Here is a 25,841-nt window from a genome sequence, read left to right on the forward strand (position 1 = left end):
CTCTCTTTTTTTGGGAATTTATAACTGGATATTGATGATGATTGGAGTCCGATGCAACAGAGATTTCTTGGCAGAAAAGCAAATGATTTGTCTGAAAATTACACGGCTCCACAGAAAACATATTTCTTGCTGAGTTTATGGGAGAAAGAAAACATCTTTCAGAAATTGTTGTTTACTAATTCAGAGCTGTATTAGTCAGTGCTTGGTCAGGAAAGCATAACCGCAATGAGTATTTATAAGCAAGGGACTAACTGTTGGAATTAGACTTTACTTGGTAGCCAAAGAGGTGGGGCTGGTGGTGTCTGGAAAGGGGAACTGAAGAACAGACAAGTTGGTAAGCAGTTCTTGTGAAGCACTGAGATGCGATGGGTGGATGGATTGGAACCTGCAAGGAAATCTGCAAAGCCAGGCATGTCCAACAAATAATGGAACCATAATCAGGAATGGGGGAGACGTCAGACTGTCAGCTTTGCATCTGGCGGTGACCTTGGTGTTGATATTGATCAGCACAGGCAGCTGTCAGAAAGATGAGCACATAGAAGAAGTTAGAGCAAGGGAACCTGGACTGCCAGTACCTCTGTGTCTCACCAGAGAACCCTCCAGATGACAATGACCACTGGTTTCCTTCTGTCTTCCGAAAGTCACACAAGCCTCCATTTCTGGAGGATGTGACAATAATTGGCCTGTCTGTACTGGGCTCTCTACTAACTTTCATCACATAATACTGGATAATTATGAAATCAAGAGACTCCCTCTCTAACCCAATTTTTAGTGGCAACCCAATCTTCTCATGATCATCCTTGTCAACCACCTAGCCAGCGCAATAAAAAAAACACAAAAAAACTTTTCCTTTGCCTGTCAGTTGGGCAAAAGGCCAAAGTGGCCGAGTAGTAGCCTAAGCTTCTAGTCTAATGAAACAGTTACTGAGTTCCCCAGGAGGAGGATTCTTTCGGAGGAATGTAAGATCTCTATACTGACAGAGCCCAACATTTTATGAGAACAAAACTTTTTTTTCTTCTAATAAATCCAGCAGAGGGCCTAGTGAGAGGATCTGCTCTCATTTTTATCCCTTGATTATCATAGCCCTAAATCCTGACCTTGGGGAAAAATAGCAGGACATTACCCTAAGTCCGTAGAATAATGCCACCCAACAGACACTAATTGCCGAGTTATCAGAAGGTCATCCCCCACCCCCTTCTGTCAGGCCAGCTGCTTCAGAGTAGCATGAAAGGGTAAGACCAGTGAATTCCTTGTGCCAAGTCCATTGTTATGTTTTATTTGCAGTAAAATGAGTTCTCTGATCAGAAACAATGTTGTGCTTAATATCTTGGCAATAATAATATGGCTGTCTATGGATGATAGTTTTTGCAGGTGCACTAAAGGCAGGGAAGGCAAATTCATATCCAGAGCAAGTGTCTATGCCAGTGAGAAAGAAATTCTGCCCCTTTCATGATGTGTGCACACACATACTCAGTTGCTTAGTCATGTCTGACTCTTTGAGACCCTATGGACCATAGCGTGCCAGGCTCCTCTGTCCATGGGATTTCCCAGGCAATATTACTGGAGTACTCATTGGAAAAGACCCCGATGCTGGGAAAGATTGAAGGCAGGAGGATAAGGGGATGACATAGGATTAAAGGGTTGGATGGCATCACTGACTCAATGGACATGAGTTTGAGCAAACTCCAGGAGATGGTGAAGGACAGGGAAGCCTGGTGTGTTGCAGTCCAAGGTGTCTCAAAGAGTTGGACACAACTGAGTACCTGAACAACAACAACAGAATATGGAGTGGGTTGCCGTTTCCTCCTCTAGGGGATCTTTCTGACCCTTTCATGATAGAAATGGTCCAATGCAATCAACCTGGCTGGCTTATTTTCTCAGGGAATGATACCACATCACAGGCCATTTTTCAGAAATTTTGCCACCAGTTTTTCAGTTACATTGCTTCCAAGTTCTTTGCCATTCATCCACAAGATTAGCCCCTGCCCATGTATCAATGTCGTCCCATATTTTGGCCATTTCTTTTTTTTTATGCATTAAAAAACTGCTAGATATTCTGCTCAGAGTTACGCCAACTGGGCAGATTTTCTTTCACCACTGTCCTTCAGAGCCTCCTGTGGTTAGAACCTCATGCTGAAATGATCCTCCTCTGTCTAATGCCAATATATCTTCTGGACCCATCTGTACACCAGGCCTGAATTGCTCTTTCTCAAGCAGCTCTTCCTTGAGACCATAACAACACGCTGCTCATACAATCAACGAGTGTCTTGAGGGCCCACTCAAGCCACAGGCTTCCTTCACAAATGCAACTTGATAACGAAGTCCTGCAGTGCATGTCTAACTGTACGGTTTGATGGGAGAATTATATCAGAATGTTTGACTCTGTTGTGCCGTTAAAAACAAATAATTTTTAGACATATTTCCTCAAGCTCTGTGACTTCCCATGTGGCTTAGTGGTGAAAAATCCACCTCCCAATACAGGAGCTTCAGAAGATAAGGTTTCCATGTCCGGATTGGGAAAATTCCCTGAAGGAGGAAATGGCAACCTGCTCCAGTATTCTTGCTGTGATAAATCCGTGGACTTATCCATGGAGCCTGGGGGCGTAGAGTCCATGAGGTCACAAAGAGTCAGACACAACTGGTCACAAAAGAGTTGCACACACACCTGGAGCCTCTACAACCAGCATTTTCTTCTCTATCTCTTGGTACAGGTTTCTCTACTTTCATTTAATTTGCTTCATTGAAGAATAATCTCAAATTTTGAGTTGAAATTTAGGTCTGTCAGTGATAGATTTGCTCATGACAAAAATGTTATGGTCTTCATTACATTGCTTATAATAGCCTCTTTTCATGGTCACTGTCTAGACCAAGTGGAAGAATGGCTTCAATTTTCTTTCTAAGAGGCAGGTCAAGTTATTAACCTGACCATTGTTTCCAGAGGGTGAAAGTCAGCCACCATCTGTTTTGGTCTTGTCTATTCACTCAGGTCTGCAGAGAAAGAGAATATCAAAAGTAAGATTTTCATACTGTGGCTGATACTCCAGAAAGTTCCCCATTATCTTTTAGTTATGAATTTTTTTTGATAATATAGTATGATTTTCAGGTTTTATCCTCAGGCTATTGCCAATGCTTGATAAAAGTTCAATGTATGTGCTACATATGTGACTGAACAGCTGTTTTCTAATATAAATAGTATCTATAAGATATAAATGGATACAGTTATAGAATCCTTTTTTACATTAACTTAGTCAAGAATCACATTGATTTTTATATATTCTGTAACATATCTTTCACAGAGCCTGGACAAGCTTGCTAAAATCATTAACTGCTGTTGTTGTTTAGTTGCTAAGTTGTGTCTGACTCTTTGCAACCCTGTGAACTGTAGCCCATGAGGCTCTTCTGTCCATGGGATTCTCCAGGCAAGCATACTGCAATGGGTTGCCATTTCCTTTTCCAGGGGTCCTTCCCAACCCAGGGGTGGAACTCATATCTCTTGCATTAGCAGGTGGGTTTTTTTTTTTTTTTTGCCACTAATTACTAATAGATTTAATTTTTTCTATTTTTCTATATGCAAAAATACTAATATTATCATCATCAAAAAATATATATATATACATATATATAATGAGAGTTGGACTGTGAAGAAAGCTGAGCACCGAAGAATTGATGCTTTTGAACTGTGGTGTTGGAGAAGACTCTTGAGAGTCCCTTGGACTGCAAGGAGATCCAACCAGTCCATTCTGAGGGAGATCAGCCCTGGGATTTCTTTGGAAGGAATGATGCTGAAGCTGAAACTCCAGTACTTTGGCCACCTCATGCGAAGAGTTGACTCATTGGAAAAGACTCTGATGCTGGGATGGATTGGGGGCAGGAGGAGAAGGGGACGACAGAGGATGAGATGGCTGGATGGCATCACTGACTCGATGGATGTGAGTCTGAGTGAACTCCGGGAGTTGGTGATGGACAGGGAGGCCTGGTGTGCTGCGATTCATGGGGTCGCAAAGAGTCGGACACAACTGAGTGACTGAACTGAACTGAATGTTCATATAATTAATAAATGCATATACATATGGGTATGTATATTTTGTGTGTATATACATATATTTAATACAAATATTTAAATCATTTATTATTTAAGAAACAACATATTTTTATAATATATGATGATATTTTAAAACATATTTTTGAAACATCTAATATACTTAAAATGTCAGTTTTATGAATATTCTTGAAGCAGAAGTGTAATTTCATTTTTGGCAGATAATTTTTCAGAGGATTTTTTTAAATTAGAAGCTACCCAATATGTCATTTATTCATTTTATTTGAGAATGAAACCAATAGGTCATCTAAAACCTGGCTTCAATCTTTATTTAAATTTTTCTTTCATCTAACAGAAAAGCTGGTTCATTAAATGTACTATTTTTCATTCCCCTCTAAATGTAGGTAATAATGAATTTTGAAATACTAAAATGTGAAATTATTGAGAAAAGGCTAAAATAGGAGTAAAACTGTTGAGTAATCAGTTGAATATTTGTCTACAGTGCTCAATATCAAAAATATGATTAACATAAAGCAAGACATTATCGTATAAGAGTTTACACTGAAAGAATAGAACTGTATTCTGAAGAGTTTATTTCAAACAATGAGTTTGATAATAAGTAAAGTTGGTCTGTTTGTCTTTCTAGTTTTTCTTCAGTTAAATCTATGAACAAAATCCTTCTAAATCATATGAAACTGTAAACAATCTTTTTCTAAAATCTTTTAAATAGAGAATCAGGTTTTTATATGACTCCCAACCTAGAGTAATCATGAATATTTGTTTAAAGAACAACATGAGTTGTTTAAAGAGAAATATAACCAATGTGTATATCTACTTCATGACCCTAGAGATCCACAGTGTATTTAGTTTATGTCCATTATTCTGTTGATTCACTCTGAATAAAAAACTGACAGATAAAATGCAGGACACTCAGTTAAAGTTTTATTTCAGATAAACAGCAAACAATGTGTAGTACAAGTATATCCCATGCAAGACGTGATATATGCTTACACTAAAATATCATTTGCTGTTTATCTGAAATTGAAATTTAACTAAGATTCCTGTATTTCTTTAAGTAAACCTGTCCTATCCAAACTACAGTTTATTTTTCAGACCATCAGAGGTGCATCAGAGAGTAGAGATATATAACCTTGCCCTCTCCAGTAGTATTAAATTATGCATGCTTGGGTTCTTGTAGTAGATTGTTAGTGTTTACTAGGAGAAGGCAATGGCACCCCACTCCAGTACTCTTGCCTGGAGAATCCCAGGGGTGGAGGAGCCTGGAGGGCTGCAGTCCATGGGGTTGCTAAGAGTTGGACACGACTGAGTGACTTCACTTTCACTTTTTACTTTCATGCATTGGAGAAGGCAATGGCACCCCACTCCAGTACTCTTGCCTGGAGAATCCCAGGGGCAGAGGAGCCTGGAGGGCTGCAGTCCATGGGGTCGCTAAGAGTCAGACAGGACTGAGTGACTTCACTTGCACTTTTCACTTTCATGCTTTGGAGAAGACAATGGCACCCCACTCCAGTACTCTTGCCTGGAGAATCCCAGGGGCAGGGTAGCCTGGTGGCTTGCTGTCTATGGGGTCGCACAGAGTCAGACACGACTGAAGTGATGCAGCAGCAGCAGCAGTGTTTACTAGGTTCCTCTCACAAAAATCCTTTCAAAAGAACTATAGAAGTCTCAACACAAGAAGATTTTTCACTGGACTTCCCAGATGGTTCGGACGGTAAAGCGTCTGCCTGCACTGCAAGAGACCTGGGCTTGATCCCTGGGTTGGGAAGATCCCCTGGAAAAGGAAATGGCAACCCACTCCAGTAGTTTTGCCTGGAGAATTCCATAGACAGAGGAGCCTGGCGGGCTACAGTCCATGGGTTGCAACGAGTAAGACACGACTGAACAACTACCACACACAGAGGTAAGGATTGCAATCATGCAGTTTTAGAAGAACCATCCTTATTAGACAGAGGCACTCATTTGTACTTGTGACATTTTTACAGCAAGTTATAAATATTTCTAATGTCTTTATATTTCAGTTAGTTTTCAAGGAAGAACAGAGCTATAGAAGCAATTACAATCAAGTGACAGGAGCAAAACTAATGTTCTACGTGGAGATTGAACCCCTAACTACATGGAAGTCATGGCTGCTAATCAACTCAACTAACTTCACAGACTAGATTACTGACAGTTGAAGTATTAAAGATGTTTAATAAACTCAACAAATTTTGATCATAAGTGAAAAGAAGGTGGTCATTCTGTAAAACTTTGGACAGATTTTGCTTCTATAAAACATTAGACTGTTAATGGAGGCAATAGAATAAGCCATGTTTATTTTATCTAACCTAATGCAAAGAATATTTTTTAGTTATTAGATGGTTTTCTCTCAGGATCCCTGTGAAAAGTGATCACATTTTATTTCTACTGACTTTGATGGTTTTGTTCTGCATTCAATACTTAAAATGCTTCCTAAAAATAGGGGGAAAAATACCTTCTACAGTATAATTACCTGGGATGTCTTATATAAATGGTCTTAAAATAGATCTCCAGTATGACAGTCTTCTAATTCTCTCTTTTCAACTTTTCATAGAACATGTTCTACATAATTTTCTTTTTATAATTAATTCATGTCAAAAACCAGAGGGATATCTAAAAACAAGCAGAATTTCTCATGACCTCTCTGAATTTGTAAAATCAGTTTATCTCTGTTAAAATAAAATTTCCTTAATAAAGAGGCTTGTGCTTTGTATCTTGTTTTCCAATTATCCTGAATAACATTTTGTAGATTGAGATATTATCTGTCCTAATTTTTATTATGTTTACTTAATAGACACTTAGTCATTAACTACTATAATATTGTATGTGACACACAACATAAATAACTCCTTATGTTAAATTTCATGAAGTAGAACTGGCATGCACATAGCATTCAGGACCTCTCTTATTTTCACTATGAGAATATATTTAAGTTGCAAAGAGCACACTGGATTTAGAATCTGACCGTATCGGGTTTGAGTTGTAACTCCAACACTGACGGTGTCTGATGACGATGTTAGTGGCTCAGACCTGTCTGACTCTCTGTGACTGTGACTGTAGCGGGCCAGGCTCCTCTGTCCATGGGACTTCCCAGACAAGAATACTGGAGTGGGTTGCTATTTCCTTCTCCAGGGGATCTCCCCAATCCAGGGATCGAACCTGCATCTCCTGCTTGGCAGGCAAATTAATCTTTTACTGTTGAGCTACCAGGGAAGCTCTTCTCCTAATTTGGGGAGATTTATCTAACCTTTCTTAAAACTCCATTTTCTCAGTCACAAAATGGGGCAATAGTAAATAATTCAAATATTGAATATAAATACTAAAATCACTTAAAATATCAAGTGAAGTCACAGATACTCAATAAATAGTGTGTGCTGTGTGCTAAGTTGCTTCAGCAGTGCCCAACCCCTTGCAATCCCATGGACTGTAGCCCACCAGCTGCCTCTGTCCACGGGATTCTCCAGAAAGAATAGTGGAGTGGGTCGTCATGTCCTTCTCCAGGGGATCTTCCTAACCCAGGGATCAAACCCATGTCTCTTGTGTTTCCTAAACTGGCAGGTTTTTTTTTTTTTTTTTAACCACTAGCATCACCTAGGAAATGAACCTCAAGCACACTCTGCAGATTTTTTAGTGGTCACTTGTCTAACATACCAGAAAATGGACCAAAATGAATCAAATGGAAATCACTTTATAAAACTGAATATTCAGCCATTATTTATGGAATCATAACTGAAAATTCTACAATATTCCAGGTTCCAGACAATTTTTTTTTTACTTTTCTATTTGAAAAATATACAAGTTCACTCACATTTAGAAACTTGGAGAAACACTGACTCTATGGACATGAGTTTGAATAAGTTCTGGGAGTTGGTGATAACAGGGAAGCCTGGTGTGCTGCAGTCCATGGGATCACAAAGAGTTGGACACAACTGAGCAACTGAACTGAACTGATGTATACATGCACACACACACACATATATATACATGAAAATATGTCTTTTTTATATGTGTTTAAAAGTTTTGACCAGCTTCCCTCTTAGCTCAGATGGTAAATAATCTGCCTACAATGTAGGAGACCTGGGTTCAATTCCTGGTTTAGGAAGACCCCCTGGAGAAGGGAATGGCAACCCACTTGAGTATTCTTGCCTGGAGAATACCAAGAACAGAGGAGCCTTTCAGGCTACAGTCCATGGGGTCGAAAAGAGTCGGACATGACTGAGCAGCTAACACTTTCCCTTTAGAAGTTTTGGGGGCAATACCATGTATTTGCATACTAAAACTTAAAAAAATACGCTTTATAAAGTCTGAAATATTTTAGACACACATATTTATATATATCCTTTAGCAGAATGGCCACTGTCATGAATAGAGAGGCCTCTTCCACCCAGATCAGTTCATTCTTTTTCTCTTTCTGAAAGCAATCCATCATTGTGTGTTGAGGCTTAACTTTAACACTCAGCCAGGCAGTAGGCATCTCTTCCTTAGTCTTGACTTCCTTTATCCATAGAGCCTTAAGGTCAGCTGGAAGCTTTCCCTGGTCATGTGCAAAGCCCTGCCCATGTGTGTGACCTTCTAGATTCCCAGTAATGTGGGGATTTATAAGAAAAAAAATCCATGTACATATCCTTCCCCAGCTTCTCTTCTATGTATTTTTGATTAGTATGCTCTTTGCACCAACAGTTATCTATTGCCTCAGGCAGCAGCAACCTAATAAATTAGCCCATGAATTCTTTTTGACAAATTTCCCCAGGAAGCAGCTTTAGCACTAGGTCTGTCCTGAGTTAGGTGAAATAAAGACAATCAGAGATAATTTGAACCAATCTTCCATGCAACCACCAGACAGGTCAGAATAAGACAGGTCACAGGTTCTTTGCAAACGAGCTCCGTCTGCTCTTTTGCTACCATCTGCATGCTGCTATTTTCAAGGCTACTACTGATCTGGGGATCAGGCCATGGGACTTCTGTAAGTTAATATTCCACAAAGTTGATTGATCTTTCCAGGAAATGTGCCATATATATATATATATATATATATATATGTATATAAAGTCTTCCAGATTTGAGACAAGCCTTTGGTTCATTTCTGGAGTTCTGAAAAAAAGTTAATTCAAATTTTTTATTTTCTTTTTGTTATTCTAGGGTGGGGTGGCTTCTGTCTCTCCAGTTTTCTACTCTTTTCATCTATTATTTTTTCTTCACTTCCTTCCTTATTGAACTTAAAGCCCATGAGTCATTATTTCGTTGGCTTTTTCGCAATGTACTAAATTATTTTCTTCTCTTAAGATTTTATACCATCCATCTAGGTAACTTCCCTGGTGGTTCAGATGGTAAAGAATCAGTCTGGAATGCAAGCGACTTGGGTTTGATCCCTGGGTGGGGAAGATCTCCTGGAGAAGGGAATGGTTACCCACTCCAGTATTCTTGCCTGGAGAATCCCAGGGACAGAGGAGCCTGGGGGGCTACAGTTGCAGTTACAGAGTCAGATAGCACTGAGCCTGAGCAACTAACACTTTCACTTTCATATTTTTCATCTAGGTCAAGTCCAACGTTAGATGAACTCTCTTCTCTGATTTTTGCTAAGCTATAGCGAACAAATGGAGCTCAGATGAGGTCTCAATATGGAATATCTTCCCCTTAATGTGGGTTTCCCTGGTAGCTCAGTTGGTAAAGAATTCACCTGCCATGCAAGAGACCCTGGTTTGATTCCTGGGTTGGGAAGGGATAGACTACCCACTCCAGTATTCTTGGGCTTCGCTGGTGGCTCAGCTGATAAAGAATGTTCCTGCAATGCCAGAGACCTGGATTCGATCCCTGGGTTGCGAAGGCTACCTACTGCAGTATTCTGGCCTGGAGAATTCCATAGACTGTATAATCCATGGTGTCACAAAGAGTCAGACAGGACTGAGCAATTTTCACTTTCACTTAAATGAGTAAAAACAATCTCATCTTTTCCTGCTAATTGAAGTCAAGTTCCTTGTCATACATGTGACTCTGCTTCTCACTTGCTCCTCCCCAGACAGAAGGAGTACAGGGCTTCTGCCAAGATGCTTAGTGTGACCACCTCCCTGGTCTTGTTTTTATTTCTCTACCTTTTAGCAGGCATTTCCCTTTGTTTTGGCTTCTTTTTCTATTAATATGGATAGAGACTTCTCTAGAGGAAGAGTCATGCCGGTGAATTCACATTTTGAATTCAGAATGCAGAAACTGAAACTTAATCACGCTACTCTAAGTGATGAATGCAAACTTGGACTAAAATAGATATAAAAAACCACTTTGTTGTATATATTTGGACTCAAGTTGCAAGGAGCTGAATCTATTGTTGCAGGGAGCTGAATCTCTTCAATCTTTAAGAAAAGAAAAAGCAGAATTAATTTTAAAGATTTGCAAGGACTCAGAAGAGCTGGTGAAGAGAAAGTGGAGCTCAGCCTCTAAAAATATTGAATCCAGGAACTGGTGAGTCTGGGTGCCAGTTTTCTCTGCACTGTTTTTTCTTGTAGAACTGCCATCCTTTTTACCAAGTTTCATATTGTCCCAACGCTAAATTACTTCCAATATAACTTTATATTAGCATAATCCACTAAGGTGCCTATAATTTACCTGCAAATTCCAATGAGAAAGAAACTTACTTTCACAACTTGAGACAGTGTCTAGATCTGAGCCATTCATATACTCTTCCTGTCAGTCATTTGATCACTTTATTACTCTATTTAATTTTATTTCATTCATTCCTGCACTATTTTTTGTTCACCTACTATACACCAACATGTCATGGATTTAAGTAATGGGAAAGATCAGTAACAATATAAATGAATCCCCAGATCTCAAGAAGTCTGTTTTATATAAATTTAGGGGTTGACTACAGAATAGCATATATCCAATCAACACAGTTTTGCAACCTAATTTTCTGTACTTTGCAAGAATGTGAATGAATAGTAAGGCTCAGAACAGTGTCTGTTTCAAGGTCTGCTGCTGCTGCTGCAAAGTCGCTTCAGTCGTGTCCGACTTTGTGCAACCCCATAGACGGCAGCCCACCAGGCTCCCCCGTCCCTGGGATTCTCCAGGCAAGAACACTGGAGTGGGTTGCCATTTCCTTCTCCAATGCATGAAACTGAAAGGTGAAAGTGAAGTCGTTCAGTCGTGTCCAACTCTTCTCGACCCCATGGACTGCACCCCACCAGGCTCCTCCGTCCATGGGATTTTCCAGGCAAGAGTACTGGAGTGGGGTGTCATTGCCTTCTCCGGTCAGCCACCCTAAAATGTGAATCATGTAGTCCATTTACATTCTAGAGTCAAAGACATTAACAAAGTATCAAATGATAGTCAAATATATGTTACATTTTGCTTAATTTTGTTTGTTGTTTTACTGGCAGAAGATTACATTTTTTAGATATACTGACATATTAACAAGCAATTGTTTGTTTAGTGTTAATAATTGTTTGCCTCTTCAACTTTTGAAATAATTGTGTTTCCAAGCAAGGGATAGTCTAAGCCAGGGGAGTTTCATCTGTCTCTAAAAACAGTCATTTTGCTTTATCTGTCATTATGATAATCAAAGGTCCCAGGAGAAGTGCATGCGGATAGTTGCTTCCGGAAGATGGTAAAGCTTGGTTGCTGACAAATCGGTGGAGCTCATACTCTTTTCCTTAAACTTGACAATAGGCCAGATTTAATGCTGTGGCTTAGAGACAGAGCCTGCAGCCTTTTCCCTCCTTCCTCATTGACCAGAGAGGTTATTTTACCTGCCTGACACAAAAAGGAAATTAGGGTACATTTTTGTCTGGATGGCTTTATCTAGTTCGGAAGTTTAGGAAGGGGATCATAATGTAACTGACTGATTTTCAACACATTACTTTGTTTAACATACAAATACTCACTTATATTTTAGTTCTGTTTAGAGTTTCTGTGACTTTTCTTCTGTTCCTGATTTTAATAGCAATTTGAGCCTGAGTTTAAACTTCACACATTTCTAAAATTGTCAACTCCCAGCTTCAAACCAATTTATATTTTTTAATAATTTTACACTCAAAAATAAAAATATTGCTATTTCAAATTGAATACATATATATATAACATGGACACTATATTTAAATACATACATTTAATATATTATGGTATTTGCATATACAAAATTCACATGTAAACATGTATTGTGTGATAGTGTGTGTATGTGTACAAGCAGTTCTTAAAATATCTATGCACTTTCCGCACTCTGTGGTTTGAGTAATATTAGAGGTTGGTCTTCCTATTGTGAGCCCATGGCTATAAGGAAGAAGAGACCACATTAAAACTAGTATTATCTATTAGGATTAACTAGTAAAAAGGCTTAGGCCTGAAGGATGCTGAACACCCTGAGCAGTAGCTCGTAACAAAGGCCTGAAGGATACTGAGCTCTAGAGCGGTAGTTCATAATGAGTTCTTTCCAGTTTGTTTTAGAGTAAAGAAGGGCTTAATATAAAAATGAAACAAAACAAAAAATGAAAATGTTAAAAAATAAAACACACAAAACCCCAGCTTTTTCCTTCTGAAAGAAAACAAAATGCACAGAGTATCAATTACGCTCCATATTTAACACACTTGGTTTTAAAACCTATGAAGCAGATCCTATTACTATCATAATACAAGCCTCTCTCTAAGGAGTCGTGCAGTTTACTGGTATTTTAGCCTTAAGTGGAGACTCAGGTGTTCATCTCTAAATTTAGGCCTTTCCTTTGAATTCTGTAGATCTCTTCGTGTTCAGAATGTTTTGAATAAAATAGGAGAGTATTAATGGTTTTCAGCTAGCCCTTGGATTGTGACCAAAGTCTGAATATTTAGAGGATAAGAGCAAGAACTCATGACACTCAACTGTTTGGTCTAATATGTGAGCCATGTCCCAAAGACAGTCTGTAAGTCTTTCTCCTTTATGTATATTATGTGGAATATTTCAAAACTTCCATTTCATTACCATACATTATGTGACAATTATCCACCTACCTGATCTGGGAGTTCAATTTTAGATGAACTAAACTGAATATACATACCATCTCACTTAATGAAGGGCTTACAGTAATGTCTCAGATTAGGAAATCTCTCAACTAATGTAAGAGCTACATCTATGACTTATCTTTGACTTTTCCCAATTGTCTTTAGGGAAATCCCATTAGTGACCAGTTTTGTTTCCTAGGAGGGGGGAATCCCTTCTCTATCACTGTGACTACCCACTGGGAAAACTGCATTAAACTTAACTGACAATATGCTTCTGTTGTAACTAATTGTCATTAAGAGTTTAAAATTAGTGACCGGGACTTCCTTTGTGGTTGAGTAGTTAAGACTTCACCTTCCAGTACAGAGGGAATGGGTTTGATCCCTGGTCCAGGAGCCAAGATGCTACATGACTTGTGGCCTAAAACTCAAACCATTAAACAACAACAACAAAAAGATGAAGAAGAAGAAGTGATATTGTAACAAAATCAATAAAGACTTTAAAATACTAAAAATATCACAAAAAATAAAAATAGTGAGCCAAGCTTACAATATAATCTCTATACCTTTGCGAAGTTCCCAGTATGTCTTTTTGTGCCTTCAGTAGATCTTATCATGGCAGTTGAAAAGCCGTAAATATCAAGTCACATTGAAGAGTAAATATTTTGAAAGAGATCCAGGAAGCTTATCTATTTGACATTGATTGACTACATATTAAGAACTTAAAAAAATTAAATGTTGTGATACTTATGTATTAAGCTTTTAAGATCATGGCTATTGTTGGCTAATATTATTAAACATGTGAAAATATCACTGACATCCTGTTTGGCATGGACGATGCTTTTTCTCTCCTCCCAACATTTTGGTATGAAATTTTGCTTTGATACAAAAAAGATTGGGGAATAGTACAATGGATATTTATAAACCATCTATGCACAATCAGTATTCAATATTTATAAATATTTTATCTCCTCTCTCTCTGCCTCTGTCTCACTGCCTAAAGTATTTTACCAGGGCTTTTCTTGACCAAAGCAGTTGCCGTTGCTGGCTCCAAGGCATGCAGTATGATTGTGAGCAGAGAATTAAGTTGTGAACAGGGCTTCCCTGAAAAGCTACCCTCTCCAGTGTTCTGGCCTGGAGAATTCCATGGACTGCATAGTCCGTGGGGTCCCAAAGAGTTGGGCACAAGTGAGACACTTTCGCTTCACTTCACCATGGCTTGGAGGGAAATTCAGACTTAGTTTCACTTTGTTTCTCAGTGCTTCCCCAACAGGACTGTACTTTGTTGCTTGTAGCATGAAAGTGATAGTTAACTTTTTATTAGATTTTTTCCATTTCCTCTATTTCCCTCTTCTCTTACATGTGCTTCCTCAGATCACTTTTCATATAAACTACACACACCTTTGTTTCAAGATGTGCTTTTGGAGAAGTGTCAAGTTAAAATAGTCATTTCTTTATTACATTGTGTAACACATTCCTTATTCCTTTCATGTCTTACAAACAAGAAGTTCATTCTCAAAGCTTGCTCACATTCAGGTTAAATATTTTAGTTCAAAAAGCATTATGTTCATATCACTTCATGTCTGGAGATCCATAGTATTAGTTTCTCTAATGTACATAATGCAAAATTTCATCCTTGATTTACTAGATACAATGTTGTAGGAAATTAAGTAACTGTATGTGTTCATATAAAAGAGATGGATATGAAACAAATGTTTGGTGACTCATCATTGTGATAATTATTTGTTTATATACAAATTTTCTAAGGAGATTTATTGTGTATCAAAGCTACAAAACCATTAACATTTACTGACTCAAAGGGAGTCTAATTAAAGTGGCTTTTGGCTAGTGAGGGGAAAAAGGCTAATTTATATGTTCTTACTGAAAACTGTGAAAGAGAAAAACAGGAAGCAAAAAATCTGTAAGTAATGCATAAGTGTCTAGTCTATTGTAATGGTAATACAATGTTGGTAGATACTTGGTAAAAGAAGTGAAAATAAGACTTTTGAAATAACATGGAAAGAGAGAAAGTGTGTGTGTGTGTATGTGAAAAAGACAATGCTGTTTTAATGTTTTTTTTTTTCAATTTATTTTTATTATTTTCCAGGGCTCCTGGGAAGATGGCATTTTCCAGGCCACCTTAGGAATCTGTGGGCCTAAATGATTGTGTTCTGAAAAAGGGTGTTAGCCCTGTCACTTCCTGGCCATCCTTCCATCTTCCGTCTTCGGTCTTCACATTCTGCTCCTTTTATTTTCTGCTGGCACCATGTAGAGAATCCAAGGGAGGATGCTGAAGTGCAGGAGACTGAGCACTTATTGGACTAAAGGAGCTCCAGTCCCCGCCAAAGCACTTCCCCACTTAATAGAAATAAGTTAGGAGCAAAATTGTGTTTGTGACTCCACCGAGATGTTGAAATTATTCTTACAGCAGTTGGCATTCCTTAGCCAATGCAATGGGGGAGATACAGAGAAGAAACACGTGTGACACATGAGATTTTATGGAAAGCATCTGAGTTGGAAGAGTTGTTTAGACACAAATATCCACCCACCCCAAGAAAAACACTCTTGGCTTTACAGATTCTAACCCAGAATTTGACTTATCAAAACATTCATATCACAGCAAGTTTATACTCTAAACTGAAAAATGAACAGCAAGATTGACATTTATGCCCACAAATACTATTTCACACTTGGAGACTTTCTGAGAGTGGCTTTTCAGTAGTCAATGCCTGGATGCCATTCTGAAGCACAGAACATAGCATTCCTCCAATGGTTACTCTCACTGATCAGTGTTATTGAACTGTCAATGCATCTCTGTCATCAACATACATCATTTTACTGGAAATTGCTGCAATTAGACATATAAGAAATGAATCAATTGTACTGTGAGCTATCCAATTAGAAGATGTTTCAAAGACACGGTATCATCTATATAGATACAGAAACTGATGTCTCTATCAATGTATCTATATATTTCTACCTATACACCTCAACATCTCTATATTTAGAATGTTGGTACACTGCTTACAAAATAAATACCTTGTCACTTGTGACTGATTTTTATGCTATAGGGTGCAAAAAAGATCATTAATCTGAATCAGGTTAGCTGAGCCATGAAATAAGGCTGGCATGAGATTTAGAAGAGTATACTCAGAATTTCCTCAGAGACTCGCTGTTTCATATCAAAGAAAAAATTTAAATGATTCTAGGGTTTAAAATAATTAACAGTAATTAGTTCATAAATAAGCACACTGGGGTTATGAGCTTCACAGGTGGCGCTGGTGGTAAAGAACCAACCTTCAAAGCGGGAGACATGAGATGTGGGTTCGACCCCTGGATGAGGGAAGATGTCTTGGAGAAGGTAGTGGCTCCTCACTCCAGTCTTCTTGCCTGGAGAATGCCATGGACAGAGGAGCCTGGTGAGCTACAGTCCACGGGGTCACAAAAGAGTCAGACACGACCGAGAGACTAAACAACAACAATTGTAAGATGACATTACCTATTTAATAATTCTCAAGTTAATTTATTGATAGAGTTATAATATAAAAACATTAACTGTGATTTTTTAAAAACTGTGCTTTAACTCTGTGAATTAACTCTGTGATTTCTTATAATTATTATTTTATTAAAAAGAAGCACCATGAACATCTCATTTGCATCCAGGACAAATATATTTAATAAATAATTGACTAATTTTGCTTAAAATGTTCCTTTATAATTTGTAAAAATTGTTTCAGATATTTAATTTGTAAAAATTCTTTCAGATATTTACATTTTTAATGCAGATCACTTAGGAAGGTTTCAGTTGAATGGCAAGTACCATATACTTTGTCCTAAAAGGTTTCAAAGTGATTTAGATTGCTGCTTGGTGTAAAATGTTACACACGATTTAAAATAGTTTGTTGTTTCTTCCTGGGAGATGATTGGTCATGTCTTTTAAGTGCCCCTAGATAAGAGTAAGAGGCTTCCCTGGTGGCTCAGTGGTAAAGAATCCACCTGCTAACACAGGGGACGCAGGTTCAATCCCGGGGAGGGGAAGATACCCTGGAGTAGGAAAGGACAACCCCCTCCAGTACTCCTGCCTGGGAAATCCCACGGAGAGAGCCTGGCGGGCTACAGTCCATGAAGCTGAGCAGTCAGACAGGACCCTTCGACTAAATAAAAATAAAATAACAACAAAAGCAATGGGGATATTCTTCTGGATGGAATCCATCTGAAAATAAGCATAGAGTGTTACATGGAGAAATGTGCTTTTCTTTTCCTTGCTTTTGTTTTCATTGCAGAATGGGGGAAGTGGTAAAATATGAATGAAAAGGCAGGCTGAAACCTTTACCAAGCGAGAAATGGGCCATTCCCTTCCCCTCTCATCACACAAGCAGAGAGATGAATGTAGAACCCCCCATGAAAACAGACACAAGAATTTGGTGCCGTCATAGAGGTCTTTCCCAAGACCTAAGGACCCACTCCATGAAATTCAGAATCAAGGGACAATTCATGAAGTCCATCTGCATCTAACCTTGCATGCTAGGAGGGCCTCCCAGTTCTTGTTGCCCCTGCTTTGATTTGCAGCTTCCTGTACCAGCAATGCTGACCCAAGCCGGGCAGAGCATGTGGCCTGTTGGAGATCTGAGGATAACGGAGCAGGAGGGGAGGAACGCGAGGCAGCAGGCTGGCTGGAGGTGGGTGAGTTCCTTCATGCTGTAATCAGAGGGTGAAATCTGTGACAGCAAAGGGGCTTAGGCTGTGAGAAGCTAATGAGCAGGGGGTGGCAAAGAATTCCTCAGCTCATATAATTATATTTTCTCAGAAAAAAGAAATCAGTGGAAAGGAGATACAAGCAACTGGTTTCATTCTTAGAAGTCTGTCTTTGGGCCAGATACAATCATTTTCTTTAAGCAGCACAGAAGATTGTCATTTCCTGTAAAACAGCCTTGCACATGGGTTTAACTATCACTCTGAAAAAGTTCACATGTCCTTCCCACATTTATCAATGTCAATCGAGTAGCTTTTCTTAAGCTTTTCCCACACTCATCAATGCCATAATGATGCTTCAATGAGCCAGAGTAGCCTTAAGATATTGAGTACCAATTTAACAGTTCATATTTTATTTTGTTTCTAATGACGCCAGTTCATTTCTCTTCCAATGCCCCCCCCCCTTTTTTTTAGATATCAGCATTATCTATCTCTCTCTTTTTTTTTAATTTTATAGATCAGGCCTAGTTATTGTCCTGTAATAAAATTTGCTTCTCACAGAAAACTCAGTTTTACAGAAGGAAATAAAGGGGATGAGTTTTCTGTTAGTTTCTTGCTAATTAAAAATCCAGGCTAAGTGGAAGAGTGGGGAAGTATGTCTATGCAGGCTATTGTTTCACTTCTGCTAACCCTCTGGGTGGTCTTAGACAAGTCATTTCATCTAAAGAGCTTTGTTTTTAAAGACATGAGGTTTAAAACAGAGAAACTTGAAGTGTCTTGCCATTGTAAAATTCCAGAAGATATCATCCAACCTAACTTTTTAAATATGCAGATACACAGATGAAAAATCATCACCTGATGCTAATGTTCACTACTTCTCATTAGATAATTAGCCATACTTTGAAAATTCTTTATAACAGAGTGTAAGCAAAAAGTTATAATCACTCTTTTGAATCAGGATTTCAATTTTGTAATGGGTTAGTTTTAGGTTTCAGCGTACTTTAGGAAGTTTTAACAGACTCTCACAAAAGTAGTACTACTGGCATATTATTGTAAAGCAAACACAAATAACAAAATCCGTGAGCATTAGTTATTTGCTGCTGCTGCTGCTGCTAAGTTGCTTCAGTCGTGTCCACCAGGCTCCGCCGTCCCTGGGATTTTCCAGGCAAGAGCACTGGAGTGGGATGCCATTTCTTTCTCCAATGCATGAAAGTGAAAGTGAAGTCGCTCAGTTGTGTCCGACTCTTCACAACCCCATGGACTGCAGCCCACCAGGCTCCTCCGTCCATGGGATTTTCCAGGCAAGAGTACTGGAGTGGGATGCCATTTCTTTCTCCAATGCATGAAAGTGAAAGTGAAGTCGCTCAGTTGTGTCCGACTCTTCACAACCCCATGGACTGCAGCCCACCAGGCTCCTCCGTCCATGGGATTTTCCAGGCAAGAGTACTGGAGTGGGGTGCCATCGCCTTCTCCGAGTTCTTTGCTAGTTATGTAAAGTTCTACATCCTTGTTGTTATTAGTTGTTTAGTTACCATGTTCAAATCCTTTGTGACCCCATGGACTGTAGCCCACCAGCCTCCTCTGTCCGTGGGATTTCCCAGGCAAGAATACAGGAATGGGTTGCCATTTCCTACTTTAGGGGAACTTCCCAACTCAGGGATTGAATCTGTGTTTCCTGCATTAGCAGGCAGACTCTTTATCACCATATCCACATGAACTTTTAAAGATTGATTTTCTTTGAAATTAATTAATACAAACCTAAGAGGATGGATATTAAATGACATATTGCAGCAAAGAGCCCCAAAAATGTCCCAAAGCATTTCTAAGTCAAGTGAAAGTGCAAGTCACTCAGTCATGTCCGACTCTTTGCAACCCCATGGACTGTATAGTTCCTGGAATTCTCCGGGCCAGAATACTGGAGTGGGTAGCTTTTCCCTTCTCCAAGGGATCTTCCCAACCCAGGGATCGAATCCAGGTCTCCTGTATTGCAGGAATATTCTTTACCAGCTGAGCCACAAGGGAAACCCAAGAATACTGGAGTGGGTAGCCTATCCCTTCTCCAGCGGATCTTCCCAGCCCAGGAATTGAACCGAGGTCTCCTGCATTCAAAGCCAACAAATACTTTAAAAATATTTAGGTCCTTTGGAAAGAAGCATTTCAATACTTTCTGTGTGTGATGGTGGAGCTGTTTTCCCAGTGATGAAAAAGACGTTTCTGGGATTTTGAACTGGACAATCTCAATGTCTTGGAAGTTTCTTTATTTATTTATATACTTCTAAGTCTTAATAAGTTACTGTTGCTAATCTTATTTTCCTGTTTGTAAGCTGTTCTGATATTAAATTTAGGTCAGTACTCTTTGTTTTTATTGGCTTTGTGTAAGTATCTTCATGTCATAGAAGATTAATGTTCCCCATCTACCCATGATCCTTCCAATGTTCTCTTCCAATAGGCCTAAAAGTTTACTCAGTCTATTTTCTTCTCATCTTAATGGCTATTTAACAGATGGTCAGGCCATTTGCTTTTGATTTTCTTGTCCATTTTATCACTGCATATTCAGTTTGGGGATGACAAATAATGTTTGTTCCATATTTATCTGAAGCATGCATATTTTTTCACATTTTTTTCTTTTTTTTGATTCATTTCCCTTATTTTATAAATCAATGACTATTCACTATGTAATGTTTTACTTTCATGTTTCCAGCAGATACAAAGATTATTGTCCTTCTCATTACAACTAAATTTAGTTCGATCATGTCCTTTTGTAGCTATAAAATCATACAGCGGTTTTACTAGTAACTAGATAAACCTTGCTTGTTTATGCTTAAACCATTAAAAATATTAATGCAGTTGTTATTAAGGTTTTTTTTTTCCTTCAAGGAATCCAACTTTAAAACCTTCTTTTCTCAAAAATTTACCTATATGATAGGGGATATTCTTGCTAGCTATGATATCTTAAAGTATTTTAGAAATGCAATATTCAAGGGTTTTAAAAGACTGTCTTCAAACTGTAATGAAAAATGTCATAGAATCTTATTCACAGTTCCCCCAGTAGAGACCTCATAAAATGTATATTCTGTAGAGATAATAATAACAATAATTATCAACTATTTATCAATGCAGTGATTTGGGGGCAGGAGGAGAAGGGGACGACAGAGGATGACATGGCTGGATGGCATCACTGACTCAATGGACATGAGTCTGGGTGAACTCCGGGAGTTGGTGATGGACAGGGAGCCCTGGCGTGCTGAGATTCATGGGGTCGCAAAGAGTCGGACACGACTGAGCGACTGAACTGAACTGAATAGTCCTAGAGTTTGTCATTTCAAATTAAATGGTTGATCCTGGTCATTGCTAGAGCAAAAGATAGTATGACATGATCCAAATCAATCCACAAATCCTGACACTGAAAGCCAAATAAAGCATCCTTGTTTCTTTGCATTTTGCCTTATTATCAAGGACACAGACCTATTCATGGTAAAATGGTATTACTTCAGGAGAGTATCACAGGGGCAAGCTCTAACATTCTAGCAGATATTGGGAAACTTAATCAAAACAATCAAAATGGACTCAAAAGAAGGCCAAGAACAGAAACAGTAGTATTAAACTGAATTGCATTTGTTATTTGATCTAAATTTTCAGAAAATAGCATTATGAGTAGATAAATGAAGTAGATAAAGCCATCTGGCAGAAAGATTAAAGATGATTTAAGACATTTTTTTTAAAGTTACCTATTAGAAGTAAAAGTTGTAATCTGAAATATCCTGTGCCTTAACTTTTCTTATCATGTGATTTTTTTTTTCCTTCTTGTTAAATTTATCATTGGATGTGCCTGTGCACTCTCTTTTTTCATTTACAAAATTATTGTTTTGTGGAAGTCAGTCCAATTTCACAGATTTTTGCATGCTGGCCAGAATGCAGATGTCTATGCAATTGTGTTATTTTCTCGAATTATTTCACTTCCTCCACAGCCATTGAGCAAATTAACTGGAATTTCTATTGAAGTGTGACACAGTTTTAGTTCATTTTGTTGAATGTGATAATTAACTCCCAGTTGCCTGAGCATCACATAAAGTACATACTCTTTTAATGTGCATGTACAATAAAGCATGAACTGAATATGTGTACATTAATAAACACCCCTAAATGTGGATAATAACTTTCCTGCAGGATTGATAGGAGAATCATATATATAAAGGGAGGGAAGTTTGTAAATTGTAAAGCTATATAATTTTGGCTATTGTCAGAATCAATCATTATTGATATTTAGAATGATGATATACCTTCTAATTCATTGAACTTATTTGAATTATTGAAATAGTCCATTTTATTTTTTCTATATCTGAATCCCTGTTATTTATTATTTTGCTAATTTAATCAAAATTAACTTTATCTACTATCCATTTTTAAATAAGATCTAGATGTCACAAATAGGATGAGGTTTCTGCAAACCATGGCCTAAAATAAACTACAGATGTTTTATTTTATTTGTTTTTATAATTAAAGACATCTTTATTTTCAGATTCTTATGATCTCTACTTTGATCATTCAATTTGCATAATAGACTTCTATAATTTTGTCCAACACTATTATAGAATATGAGTTTTAAATATGATATGTGATATACATATATATAAATGTGTTAGGCTCACTTTGCATACCAGCTTATTACTAATTTATGTTTGAAGATAATTATGGCAATTTGTTGAAAAAATTAAACCATTAAACTCTATAACATTTAAGTTAAAGTGTGCTTTAACTTAAATTATATTTAATTTAATTTAACTTAAATATATTATGTGTTACTTATAATTAAAAGATTTTAAGTGATAAAATTAACAATTATGTTAACTTGTGCATCTTTAAATACTTATTTTTAGTAGATATTTATTTTTTATATTTTTTAGAGTAATTTGTATTTTCTCCTACAAAATTCAGAAATAAGATGAAAAGTAAAAAAGAAAATAAATATCACTGACCTTGTGTGCTTGTGTATGCTTAGTTGAATCCAACTCTTTGTGACCTCATAGACTGCAGCCCACTAGACTTTTCTGTCCATGGGATTTCCCAGGAAGAATACTGGAGCCATTTTCTTCTCTAGGAGATCTCCCCAACACAGGGACTGAACTCACTTTTCCTGCTTGGCAGGCAGATTCTTTGCCACTGAGCCACCAGGGAAGAGACTACCTCTTGGCCTACTTATTTGTTTACAATTTTTTATTTTTTATATAAACTCTTTATTATAATATTTAAATATGTTAGCAGAGATGATATCACAGTATTCATGTAGCAAAAGTTTAAACTTGTATAAACACTGAAGGTTGTTCCAATTTTTAAAATAAAATGTATAAAAATAATGTGTCAAATCTGTCTCTAAATCTTTGACTATATATTCGACTATTTTATGTTAATGTATGCCTAGCAACAAGGTTACTAAGTCAAATTTTATTTAATTTTTTAAAGGAACTTTAAAGAAAGACAAGGTATCTTCCTAGAAAATTTGCAATAATTATGCAAACAACATCAGGGTATGAGAGGTATGAGAATGCCTATATCGACTGCACCTTGAACAAGTTTGATATAACAATATTTAATATTTTTAATTCGTAGACAAATTAAATTTTTAGGAATAAACTGTAATTAAAGTTTAGTCTACAGTTTTAGAGTTTCTTTTTCTCGAGGAGTTTGCGGTTGCCTAGCATATGGCAAATCAGATAAATGGCCTCAGTGTTTGCTGCAGGGAGGTTGTGTTCACTAATCTTAGGATATGAAACTTATACACATATTATTCCAATAGCATCAATCATGTTGGGGCCTTCCAGGAGGCTTCAGTGGTAAAAGAATCTGCCTGCTAAGGCAGGAGTTGCAGGAGAAGCCAGTTCAATCCCTGGGTTGGAAAGATCCTTTGGAGAAAGCAATGGCAATCCACTCCAGTATTCTTGCTGGAGAATCCCACTGATTGAGAAGCCTGATGGTCTAGAATCCACAGGGTTGCAAACAGGTGAACATGACTGAAGTAACTGAGCACACATATTTAATATACCTTTAATCCTAAATGTGTATATATTCATGTTAATGTGTATTCTTTGAAAATTAGATCTTTTATGAAGTTTCTCTCTATCTCATTTAATGCCTTTTCTTTTGTATTCATATTTTCTGGTATTAATAGAGTGAACCTTCTTTCTTCCTTTGCCTGGCATAGCCCAGCCTTGTATTTAAAAAAACAAGAACAAAAGCAGTGTCCCTTGTGTTTGTCTTGTCTACTGTACATTGCACAAACTTATCTTTTTAAAAATGTATCAAAATAGATACAGGTAATAACAGATTTAAAAAAAAAGTCATAAGCATGCAGCTGCAGTGAATGCACCCACGTAGGCAGTAAGAACAGTTATCTAGGTCATTTCTAAGATACAAGAACCACAATCCCCTTATGAAATCCCTTGTTTTTTATTAAACACAATCTATTTCTGTTGTAATTGATATAGAATGGTTTTATCTCGTCACTTTATTTTTAAATTTGGTTGTGTTTATTTTATCTATTTTTTCTCTCCCATATGTATTATATTTATTCTTATTTTCTCCAGTGAAAGAAGCAGAATGTGTTTTTACTACATTAAAAAAAAATTGCCTTTATCTTTCTCAAAATGTTATCTTAACCCACATTTCCAAACAGAATCAAATTTATCTAAAATACCTTTTGACTCTTTCATAAAATAAGGTAAGGGATTTAACACGTGTTCACATTCCTCATCCTTCTACTTCTTGACGTTAAGAATATAAAGATTATTTTCTTAGGACGCCTAAGGATGAGGACACTATGTAGTGATGTACTGTATCCTCAAGCAAATACCATTACAGTGGAGACAGGACACAACGTTGCTATTTATTCTATTGCCTTGAAAATAAGTTAAGCCAAAGGGGAATTCACAACAACATCATTCAACAACAGGCAACTAATACCAAGTCTTCGGTTAGCCATCATCATTGATCCACAGCTAGCGATGGCTGGGTGTAGTGTCCCTGAATCTCTTCTTAGTGATGGATTTGAAAATGTTTTGGGAGCCACTGGAAATCTAGAGAGATGCCATTATGAGAGAGACGCAGCTGATATATGCTTACCTGCATTAGAAACTGGGCTTCCCTGGTGGCTCAGATGGTAGAGAATCTGCCTGCAATGTGGGAGGCTGGGGGCTGATCCTGAGAGGGTGATAGGCAGGAAGGCTAGGGGCCCCCAAACTGGGGAATAGGCTGCACGTGTCAGATGTTTTTTTATCTCTCTCTTAAGCGGCAGGAGGAAGCACTACAAGTGTCAATTTTTTTTTCTCTTCCCTGTACAAAATTAAAAAAAAGGTTACCTTTAAAATTCTGTGTTGCTATGACGACACCTGGTTCCAACAGAACTGAACTTTTCTCAATCCTTGAGCTAACCAATGCTTTTTTCTTAAGGAAATGTTTTTCGTAAGCTTTGCTAATGAACTATGTATTCAGCCTTAGTTCAGTCTCTCAGTCCTGTCCAACTCTTTGCTAATGCTCTCTCTTATGAAACAATCTTTTACTTTATTTTCAGTAAGTTTTTTTTTCCTCTCTCTCATTCAATTTGCTTTTAAGAGCAAGGAAGGCTGAAGGAGACTGCTTGAATTCAATGCCTGGTAATGATGATGGTTAATACCCTTTTGTGTTTTCACTTCAGTTCACTTCAGTCACTCAGTCATCTCTGACTCTTTGTGACCCTGCAGACTGTAGCACGCCAGGCTTCCCTGTCCATCACCAATTCCCAGAGCCTGCTCAAACTCATGTCCATTAACTTGGTGATGCCATCCAACCATCTCAGTCCTCTGTCGTCCCCTTCTCCTCCTGCCTTCAATCATTCCAGCATCAGGGTCTTTTCCAGTGAGTCAGTTCTTCACATCAGGTGGCCAAAGTGGGAGCTTCAGCTTCAACATCAGTCTTTCCAATGAATATTCAGGGTTGATTTTCTTTAGGATTGACTTGTTTAATCTCCTTGCTGTCCAAGGGACTTTCAAGAGTCTTCTCCAACACCACAATTCAAAGGAATCAATTCTTTGGTGCTAAGCTTTCTTTATAGTCTCTCACATCCATACATGAGTACTGGTAA

The sequence above is a fragment of the Bos grunniens genome, chromosome 12 (genome assembly GCF_055505025.1).
Source record: "Bos grunniens cultivar Pamir isolate PY7600 chromosome 12, Bosgru_T2T1.0, whole genome shotgun sequence".
Classification (NCBI taxonomy): domain Eukaryota; kingdom Metazoa; phylum Chordata; class Mammalia; order Artiodactyla; family Bovidae; genus Bos; species Bos grunniens.